The sequence below is a fragment of the Mandrillus leucophaeus genome, unplaced genomic scaffold, assembly GCF_000951045.1.
Source record: "Mandrillus leucophaeus isolate KB7577 unplaced genomic scaffold, Mleu.le_1.0 Scaffold764, whole genome shotgun sequence".
NCBI classification, from domain to species: Eukaryota; Metazoa; Chordata; class Mammalia; order Primates; family Cercopithecidae; genus Mandrillus; species Mandrillus leucophaeus.
The window spans coordinates 520279-531875 of record NW_012108297.1 but is presented as its reverse complement, the minus strand read 5'-3'; positions in this window follow the sequence as shown (position 1 = coordinate 531875).

The following is an 11597-nucleotide window of genomic DNA, read 5'->3' as shown; positions in this document are numbered from 1 at the left end:
TGAGGCAAAAGGAAGCTGGAGTGTTTATCTACCCACTGTCATCACTCTGTGGTCAAAGGCTGCTGTGTGGGGGATAGGAGCTTTAAATGCCCAGTTCTTCCAGTCTCTGTGCTTGGATATGTGTCCTCCAGCTGTCAGAGAAAGCCTCCTGCTTTGCTTTGTAGTAGGAGCCCGGGGGTCAGAGTGGATGGGAATGGGGAGTCTCAAGGGAATTTGAGAAGGGCACTGATAGTATCTGCTAGAAAGCTTGTTATTCCCTAATGGGCTGGGTATTTTGCTTGATTATCTCTATTCTGTCTGTCTCCCACTATCACATAAGCATCACGAAGACAGACTTTTCTCTGTTTTGTTCACTGAGTGGTACTAGAAGCATGACCACTGGGTTATTCATTCAATATTTAATAATTATTATTTAGTGCCTACTCTGAGCCAGGCAAGAGTACTGCTCTCATAGTCTTTGATGTTACGATCTCCAGCAGGCTAGGTAGATCTCTGCTGTTTTTGCAGCTAATTCTTAGCCTATATTGAGTCAGGAAATTAAAAGGGTAAAATGATAATTAGACAAATACTTTGCCATAATGCACATCTTTGGTAGCTAAATAAATAACCATGACAGCACGACCTCCTAGGCCAGAGAAAGATCAATAGGGTGTGGGAAAAATGCAAACAATAGGTTAGAGTGCCTACTCTAACCCCAATTTGCATAGACAGTCTTCTTGCCGACAGGGTCTGGACACATGGAAACCTAAATCCAAAGCCTACCACTGGCCAATGATTGGATTTAGGTCTCAGGAAGTTGCAACCTTAGGATCATAATCAAGGGAAATACTTTTGCTTAAATTTGGCAAATTGCACAGATGAGTCATTGAGTTGTAATTAACACCTCTTCAAGTTCATTTTTAAAAATGATGTACAACTGTTAAATTACATTGCACTTGCCCTGAGCTTTTTTCCTGCTACTGATTTTTTTCCTATCTAAGTTTAGAATATTTATTTAAAAATATTTGGCCCACCTTTTCAGCTCATCAGTGTTCTCTTTCTGAGTCCCAGTTTTATCCCATCTAGCTTCCTATTATTTCTTAATTTACAAGCCAATGTTTAGTTCTCACTTATCTGCTCTATCCTTTGACTGTGATCCATCCAAAACTTACTCCACCCCATACCCATGCCCAAGCCCATATTCCTTACGAACGCATTATAGATACAATTAATTATTGTTCTCAAAAACTATTGAGTCCTAGTGTATTTTAAAATTTCAATCAATAGGCAAATGAATTTTGATTACACATTATTTGTATGTAGCCATAACTCTTTTCTATTAGTGGTGTTAATCAAGGATTGACCAGACTGAAAACACTTTCAAGTTACATTTCTACAATTTCTACCTTTGAATTTTTTCTCTGTGGTCAAATCTGTAGGCTGTCAAAGGTACAGATAGACAGCCCACAGTTCTAGTAATCATTCTTGTTAACACTCTTCAGTGATGTTTCTAATGGGAGACTTTCCGGTATCCAGCACAAGAATATGTACTGTTTTTAAATCATTCATGGGAGCCTCTAGAGTGTTTCCCGAAGTGGGGGAGGAAATTTATTTATAAATGCAAATTTGAAACATTTTAAAGTTTAAAGCAGGGAGAAAAATTTAGAGATGTTTGTTTTATGTAAGCACATCTGGCTTGGTAATAAAACTTCAAGAAGAGGCAACTTAGGAGCTTTTGGTAAATTAGGTTATCATCATTAAATAACATTTTCGAATATTATTTATCATGTGTTATTAAGCTAGACATTGCATGAAGTAAGGTGGTCATAGCTAAATGCCTGCAGGAGAATTAAACGTGGTTTGGAAGGATCTGTACCCCAATATGTTAAAATTTACTAACAGCGTCTGTGAGTACAATAACCAGTGTTACTGGGTCTCTTTTGTCCCAAAGATGGTATTTAGACCACAGCAATCAGCCAAATCATTAGGCCATGTGGGATCCGCCAAGGCCTTGCCTGAGACCTTATTCTTTCCATTCCCAGAAGCAACCAACAGCAGTGGCACAAACATGCAAATGAACAAACCATGTGGTTCTGCAAACACTAAAAAATAGATTAGAAAAATAGAGAAAAAGCCTTTACATTATGTTAAAAATTAGGAACAACAAAATGTACATTTTAATGTATGAGCTCCCTTGGTATTCCATAAAGGTTTTCTCTCAAGTTAAATAATGCGCTTGCTGGTGTGATAAATTAGCAGACACCTTTTTCGGCGTGAAGTATTCCTGTATTGCAAATCACTGATTTTATTAGATGGTAGCACTAGCAGCAGTCTAATGCTGCCTCATGAAAAAATCCACAATAATTCAATCTAATTTTAATGATCCTGGAAAGTAATAGTAGATAGAAGAGTCTACTTGCTCATATTCCTAGTTTCTAGTCATGTCTGTGGAAGTGAATGTGATTCATAGACTTTTGTTGCTTTTTTTTTTTTTTAACAACGGATAAAAACAACTCAGTTTATCTTCACCTGTCCAGTTCACACGTCATCTCTCTCCTCAGCATATTTCTTGCATCTTGTATATGTTTACAGCTTGTTTACCTATTCATTTGGTTTCTAAGCTCATTGGAGGAAGATCAAAACTAATTCAGTTGAACATTTAAACCCTTTATAACTCTTCTGCATGGTAAAAATGCACATAATGGTTTACATTTTTGTTTTAGAGAATAATTGAAAACAATTGTAGAGAACATTCTCTTTGGGCATGTAACTGGAAATATGAGGAGTCTCTAAGACAAATTAAAAAATGGATCAATGCCCGTCTTGGAGTAAACTGTAACTCTGTCTTATTTGCCTTCTCATTTCATTTGTTTACTGATATGTAAATATTTATTCATGTGACACCTCCATTGTGTGAAAGTCATGCTATGTTCCTGCTAGTGCAAACCCTCTGGGAATTCACAAGAGCTTGATGAGTTCTCTCAAATAGGTCTCTATCTTTTCTCTTTGACTGTAGGGAATGATTTATTCACCACAGGGTCAACATTGGAAAAGAACAGGACATTATTATATTTTTGTATGTTCTGATTCTTGTGTGTTGGGACCACTAGCTCCCCATCAATTAGACCATATGCATTTTTCAAATATCTCAGGATAAGAGAACATGCTACTTCTCAGGTTCCACAGTTGTTTAAATTACTTTTCTAGATACAGATAGTTATATTAGTTATATACAAAGTTATGTTATCAGAATATGTTCTTTGCCTGATTTTGCCCGTTTGAACTATCATTTACCAACAAAAACTGCAATTACTTTTGCACCAACCTAATATTTACTTTAATAAAATATTACTTGATCAGTTACCCATGTTTCTATTACTGTGCATTTTCTTGTACATATACTGTTAGTGTGATGTATATTTATTGGTGTACATTTTACCAGTATGAAGACTGGTATTATTCCTTTGTTTTGTTACATTTTATATTTATTTATTTATTTATTTAAGACAGAGTCTCGCTGTGTTACCCAGGCTGAAATGCAGTGGCATGATCGTGTCTCACTGCAGCCTCAACCTCCCAGGTTTAAGCAATCCTCCCACCTTAGCCTCCAGAGTAGCTGGAACTACAGGCACGTGCCACCACACCTGGCTAATTCTTGTATTTTTTTGTAGAGATGAGGTTTTGCCATGTTGTCCAGGCTGGTTTTGAATTCCTGGGCTCACACAATCTGCCTTCCTCAGCCTCCCAAAGTTCTGGGTTTACAGGCTTGAGCTCCTGTGCCCAGCCTGTTTTATTACATTTTAATGGCTTTAACCACCATTTGTGTCTGACGCAACTAAGAAATGTATCCTTTAATAGATATATAATACTTTGAAAGTAAGTGGTAACAAGAATTTCCTAAGAGAAAATCTGATTACTAGAATTGTAATAAAAAGGTCTGTTCAGTTTCCTCAGTGAGACTTAGAAAATACTCTAGTCTGGAGAAACACAGATTGAAAGTAATGCAGAGTTTGCTTGTTAAGTTTGCTTTATGGGTGTGCATACCTAGAACAGACTCTTTACCTGACTCATTGTTCTTGAAGGTTAGAGAGGCCACATTCTATTCTGATATATTGCGTAATTACTGCTTCTGCAGACATTGATGACCAGCCCTAGAAGTTTTTGTGTTTTCATGGGTCAGATTCCAATTCCATCTATTTCTTTAGTCCTACATTCCTATACTTTTACAGTCAAATCTACTTGCTTCATCCCGTTGTTTCTCAGGTGGGTAAAAGATTTATTAATTCTCTAAAGATAGAGAGCATATTCCAGATATCCTGTTTATCTGCAAAATAACTGATTTGGACCATACCATATAATAATCTGCTCTCGAAAAACCAAAGAAGAAATAACTGTCTTAATTTATAAATTTTGGCTAATCTTTCTTGTGGCAGATGGAAATGTCAATAACCATTCGTAATCTCTCCAACTGAATTACGAAGAGTATTTTATTCTTAATTGGATTTTGCTTTCAAGTATGAAAATATCTTACTGTGGTACATGGTTTTTGCTGTTGTGGCTTTCCTCCTGAAATATCTGCTAGGACTTAGGCTGCAGGGTCGTTGACTCTTTATCTTCTCCAGCATATATCAGTACTGGTACTGATATCTCCAACATATAGGCTCAGTCTCTCCAATCCCTAAGTCAAACTTTAATTGATCCTGAGCAAGGTGGACCTTCTAATGGTGGACTTAGACTCTTGGGCAGGTGGGTAAAGCATTACTGGTGCAGCTGTAGTTTCTGTGCCTGTGTGGTTGGAGTATGCTTGAGTTGTCAGGTGGAGTTGGACTTTGGGGAGATGCATGCTTTAATACACATACAATTCTTACCAAAATGGTTATTTCTTTTATATGCTGATTTATCCTAATACTGGCATATTGCATTCTTCTGGACCACATTTTGAAATGCTCTCACTTGGATCCCTACTTCCAAGAGACCTAAGTTGCCTGGACATAAAAATAAGATAGAAGGAATCCAGTTGTCCAGAAGGTAGTAAAGACCATCTCTAGAGCATGTGGGGAAACTTTTTCTGGTTTGGCCTAACCCATATCCACTCTCTGAATTCTTATACTCCTCCTTATACCTGTGATGTTTTCTAAATAATGAATAGCCTAACTTGGGAGGCAACTTGTACCCTACACTTGCTGTCTCTTTTCTATTTTTTAAAATAGAGGTGGGGTCTCACTATGTTGCCCAGGCTGGTCTCAAACTCCTGAGATCAAGTGATCCTCCTGCCTTGTCCCCCCAAAGTTCTAGGATTACAGGTGTGAGCCACCATGCCTGGGCATGTCTCTTAACTTTTCCTCAGTTTCTGAAGTTTTCCATAGCATTAGAGCAATACAGGCACTTTCCTGTCTGTGATGTTGTGGTGGGAAGATGTTTAATAGCATTCCCAGGGATATATAAAACCACAAGGTAAGTTGGTTTAGTTTCCCAAAAGTCAAGCTATTATTTCCTAAAGTTCTCCAGTTTAGCTTGGGCTCAGTGGGGGTAGTTCTGCTGCTCTACCTGGTGACCACTAGAGCTAGAGGGTATTTAAGATGGAGTGTTTGAGATGGATTCTTTCTAAATGTCTGGTGCCTCAGCTTCAAGGGCTGCGAGAGCTGGTGGTTAGCCAGGCATTTCTCTCTCTCTCCACATAGTCTTTCCATTAGGTAGCTGAATCTTTTTACGTGGTGGCTCAGGGCACCAAAAGAGAGCGTTCCAGGAGGACAAAACTCATTGTGAAAGTACTTACTAAACTTCTGTTTGCATGGTACTTGCTAATACCCCATTGGGCAAAGGAAGTCACATATCCCAGCCTAAGGTCAATGTGGAAAGGACTTGAATACTGAAGACATGATTCACTGGGAGTCACTAATGAAGTAATGTGCCATGAATTTTAAAGATGAAGCATGTAATTTCAAGATAACTTTACTCTTATGGTGGGCCAGGACTCAACTATACTGGATAGTGCATTTCCTTTTTACTGTTGCTGAGAACCAGTCTAAGCCTGTTTAGTATGCACAACTATTAGCTTCTTTTTGGTGTATCTTGGGAGTTGTTAATGATTGGAGGTAATGAGGGTTAATTACTCTCTCATAACCTTGTATCAGGTTACTAGGAAAGCAAGTCCCAGACCAAATTCTGCTATTCGCATAGAGTAGCATGTCTGAAAGCAGGCACAAAACAATCCTAAACTACTCTGTAAACATCATTTAGGGATCTAGCCTAGGGCTCTATTCCTAAAGATGTAGGTTCCAGAGCTCACTAGAATCTTACAACCTCTTTGTGTAAGCATGGAGAACATCCATAAAATATTTCTGATTTCCCAAATGAAAGCCGAATTTTTATCAATTAACCAGCCACAAATTCCACCAATAAAACCCAACATCTAACATTAGGCTGATTAGAAAAGCTCCAGCTTTGATGGAAGAAAATAATGACTAAAGACCTTTTAGTCTTTTCTAGTGTATGACCTTTCTAATAAAATTAGCTAATCATCCCTAGAGAGTAGATTTATGATCAGGGCAATATCCTGTAACAAGAGTGTAACTGTAACTGACACACAAAATCTATACTAAAGAATATTAAAATAAAGTGGGGATAAGTTGGTCAAAGGGTGCAAAGTTATAGTTACACATGATAAATAAATTCTGCTAATCTATTTTGCAGCAAGAGATTAGATACTAAATATTCTCCCCATAACAAGGATGATAAATATGTGAGGCAATGTGTATATTAATTACTTTGATTTAATCATTTCACAATGTATACATATATCAAAACATCACTTTGTACACCATAAGCATATGCATTTTTTATTTGCCAATTATACCTTAATAAAGTTGGGGTAAAAAATTATAGATACCGTAATATGTGCCTTTAAGGATGCTTTGGTGGAAAAATTGGAGAAGCCTTCACCAACTTCACCAGAAAATTAGGACCTTGAGGATTATGCCTTGTGAATGAATTGCTTCCGAGAACAGATTGGAGGAGCCTTCACCAGCTTCACTAGAAAATTACGACCTTGAGGATTGTGTCTTATGGATGAATTGCTTCTGAGAACAGCAGCATCCCAGTTCTCAAGGAACTGTTTCCAAAACAAATCTAAGTTTCGTGCACATATGAAAAATCCATAATGTTAAAAACATTTTATAAAAATTTTCTTGTATTTTAATTGTTTATTTTCAAACACACACACAAGTAGAAGCTATACCCTTCACTCAGTTCAGTGACTATCAGTATATGACCACAATGCTTTATCTCTAACCCCCTGTCACTTTCCTCCCTGCTCTTTACACTAGATATGTTATTTAAAAGTAAATCCCAGATATAATGTCATTTCATCTCTAAGTACTTCAGTGTATATTTCTAACAAGGGATAAGAGTTCCCATTAGCCTAAGAATAATACTATTAATACACCTAAAAATGAACAATTCCTCCACGTTGTCAGTGTTCAAATGTCTCTGAATTATAAATGTGTATTCATAATTGCAGATGCTCCTTGACTTACAGCAGGGTTATGTCTTGGTAAATCCATCATACGTTGAAAATGTTTTAAGTCAAAAATGCATTTAATATACCTAATCTACTGAATGAACATCATCGCTTAGCCTAGCTATGTGCTTAAATGTGCTTAGAACACTTACATAAGCCTGCAGTTGGGTAAAATCATTTAACACAAAGCCTATTTTATAATGGTGTTTAATATCTCATGTAATTTATTGAGTACTGTTCTGAGAGTGAAAAACAGGATGGTTGTATGGGTACTGAAAGTATGGTTTCTACTCAATGCACACCAAAAAATCGTTAAGTCAGGGATCACCTGTAGTTTGATTCAGGACTCAAACAAGATTGCATTTGGTCGATATGTATCTTGGGCCCTTACACATCCTGCAAATTGGTAAATCCAGAGCAGGGTTTTTCAACCTCAGCACGCTTATCAATTATTTGGATAATTATTTGTGGTTGGGGGACTGTTCTATATTCTAGGTTGTTTAGCAGCAACCCTGGCCTCTGTCTACTAGATGCCAATAGCACTGGCCTCCAGTGTGACAATGAAAAATGCCTTTAGACATTGCCTAATGTGCCCTGGGGGCAAAATTGCCCCAGTTGAGAGCAACTGAATGGGATTTGATCCCATTTGTGTTTAATATTTTGTCAAAAATATTTCACCATTGATATTTCTTGTTGCATCACATTATAAGCACCTCTTTTTGATCATGGGTCCAAGTGCTGGCAACATGATTCATTCATGCCAAAGTTTCCCATTTATCTTTTTTTTTTTTTTTCCAGGCAGAGTCTCACTCTGTCACCTAGGCTGGAGTGCAGTGGCACGATCTCGGCTCACTGCAATCTCTGCTGCCCAGGTTCAAGCGATTTTCCTGCATTAGTCTCCCGAGTAGCTGAGATTACAGGCGCCTGCCACCATGCCCGACTAATTTTTGTAGTTTAGTAGAGATGGGATTTCACCATCTTGGCCAGGCTGGTCTTGAACTCCTGACCTCGTGATCCACCTGCCTCAGCCTCCCAAAGTGCTGGGATTACAGGCATGAACCACTGGGCCTGGCCAATTTCCCATTTATGCCAAAGGATTTAACAGCTGCTGATGATCATTGCCCAGATCGATTGTTTTATTAGGGATTTCAGGAGAGATTTTCTAATTTTATCTTCTTTCTTCACTTACTTTCTGAATTCTTCTATATAGAAGAACTTTTCTTCCTTAAGTATCTGATTACCATAAAATAATTTCTACAGGAATGGGAGAATAAGTTTGGTTCATTCTCATTATTTATCATTTTTCTGAAAAATGAATTGGTGTCCAGTGAGTCTTTCTTTTAGTATAACTCTGAACTCATGGCTTTAAAAAATATATTTGATGCATTTTAATCCACTGTGATCATTATTTTTTTTTGATGCTCAAATTGCCCTGTGGGAAATAGGAGCCCCTTAAAGTTTGCTCCTGTCTCTTTGACAAGACCGTGGTCTTTAGTAAGTATTAAATTTTCTGGTATGACAAGGTGTTATAGGATCATCTCACACAATTCACTTTTGTAGCCGTGAAGTCAGCTATTTTCCTAAGAAGTCTTGGTTTGTTTCACTGGGAGTTGTTATATAGAGATCATGATCTGTGTGCTAGGGGTGCTCGTTGATTTTGAGTTATTATTGCTTCTAGGTTTTTCTGGAGAATAGAGCTTGGAAGTAAGTTTTTCTTTAACGGGAAAAATTCAATGAGTTCTCATTGATGTTTCTAATCAAATGTAGTATTATAAAGATTTTTATTTAATTCCTTTGATATACCATTTGCATTTCATCTCTCTTACACTAAACATTTTATTTCTAACAACTTAATAATTACTTGTTTTTTATTATAACAGATAAGTTTCAAAATAATATTATTATTAGTAACAATATAATTATTGAACATAGTTTAGGATTTCCTTCATTTGCATTTCATCTCTCTTACACTAAACATTTTATTTCTAACAACTTAATAATTACTTGTTTTTTATTATAACAGATAAGTTTCAAAATAATATTATTATTAGTAACAATATAATTATTGAACATAGTTTAGGATTTCCTTGCAGTCATTTTTATTCTTAGGATATATACCTTTGGGGAGAGAGAGAGTGTTTCAAATTCATATGTTGAAACTTGATTACCAGTGTGATAATATTAAGGGTGGGACTATGTAAAGACACAGCGTTGATGTCCTCAGGAGGATGTAGCAACAGGGTGCCATCTTAGAAGTGAAGAGGAGCCCTCACCAGACACTGAATCTGTTGGCACCTTGATCATGAACTTCCCTGCCTTCCAAACTGTAAGAAATAAATTTCTATTATTTATAAATTACCCAGTCTCAGGTATTTTGTTACAGCAGCAGAAACAAACTAAGATAGCTTATCTGAGTTGGGGGGACACATTCAGACCATGGCAGAAGTCTCGCTTCCATCTCTGCCCCCTCCACTCTATTCCCTCCCTTTTCTTAAAGCATGCACCCTCCATGGAGGTGATACTCTTCCCAAGGGGGTAAAAGTTTGTTTGGGTGTTGTGTGAAAAACTTTTAGTAGTCATAATGGTTTGTGGCCCTCCAAATCTCAAAATTACCTAATGAAATCTTGTTTCTTAGTTTTTAATTTCTGTCATTAGAGAGAATTTAAACACTTCAGTTTTTCCTTCAGGAAGATGATAGAAGATTTAGAAGCACTGCTCTACAGGTGATCATCTTGTTATATTCGAGTATCCTTCCATTTAATCAAAATATGTTCATATAAGTAGGCATATGTACAAATATAAGGATTTGTATTTTTTTCTTTCTCAGATAAAAGGGACAAGCCTTATGCATGTGCATACACACTGTCTTGCCCTTGCTTTTTTTCACTTAACAACATATTTTGGAGAAAACTCTATGGCAAAAATCCCCAGCTGAGAGTAATGCTGTACAACAGTACTGAGAGCTTTCTCGTTTCTTTTTACGGCAGTATCATACCATTTTGTGCAGGTACCATAGTTTATTCAAGCAGTAGCCTATTGATGGGCATTGAGTTGTTTCCAGTCTTTTGCTATTACAAAAGTGCTGCAATAAATGTCCTTATGCTTACTTATATCATTTTGCTTCTTTGCTAGTGTATCTTTGGCAGGATTCTTAAAAGTGGGATTGCTGAGTCAGTGTGTGAAAGTATATGTAATTTTTCTAGATATTGTCCGAATTCCCCTCCTTGGGGATTGATTGTACTTTACATTTCCAACAGCAAGATATAAGGGTGTCTGATTTTCCATAGCCTCACTGCAGAGCATGTTGTTAAATATTTGGAATTTTGCCCATATGTTTAAGAGACACTTACTTTTCTTTTTCTGTGAACTGTATCATTTACCCATTTTTCTACAGGTATCTTCATATTCTTTTCTAACAGTTCTCTATTAGAGATATTAAGACTTTACAAATGATTTATGTTGCAGATCTTTCCCCAGAAACCTTCACAAAGGTTTGTGTTTGCCTTTTGATTTTACTTATGTTACATTATTTTTCAATGCAAAAGTTTCTTTTTTGTGTGTGATCAAATGTGTCCCTTTTCCTTTATCACGTCTGGATTTTAAGTCAAAGAAATTTTCTCCAGTTCCAGATAATGAAAGAGTAACCCATACTTTTTACTAATACTTATGTAGTTTATTCATTTATTTAACATTTAAATTCATTTGGAATTAATTCTGGCATTTAGTGTAAGAAATGACTCCAGTTTTATATTTTTATACGTAACTAACCAGATGTCCATTAGATAGTACATTTGTTCCCTACTGATTTGAGATGCTGCCTTTATAGCATTCTAAACTTCCATATTCAGTGTCGTATACTTTTGAATTTTAATTTATTTTTCTATTGATCTATCTACCAATTTGTATGCTTATACTGAAGGCTTCATGATATGTTTTAATATCTGTGGGGCTAGCCTCCCTTCCCCATTTATTTTTAATTGTTTCCATTGATATTATTGCTTGTTATTTCAAATAAGATATATAGTTAACTTGTCTAGCTCTGAGAAAAAAGTGATATATACAGGCATACTTTAGAGATATTGCAAGTTCAGTTCCAGAC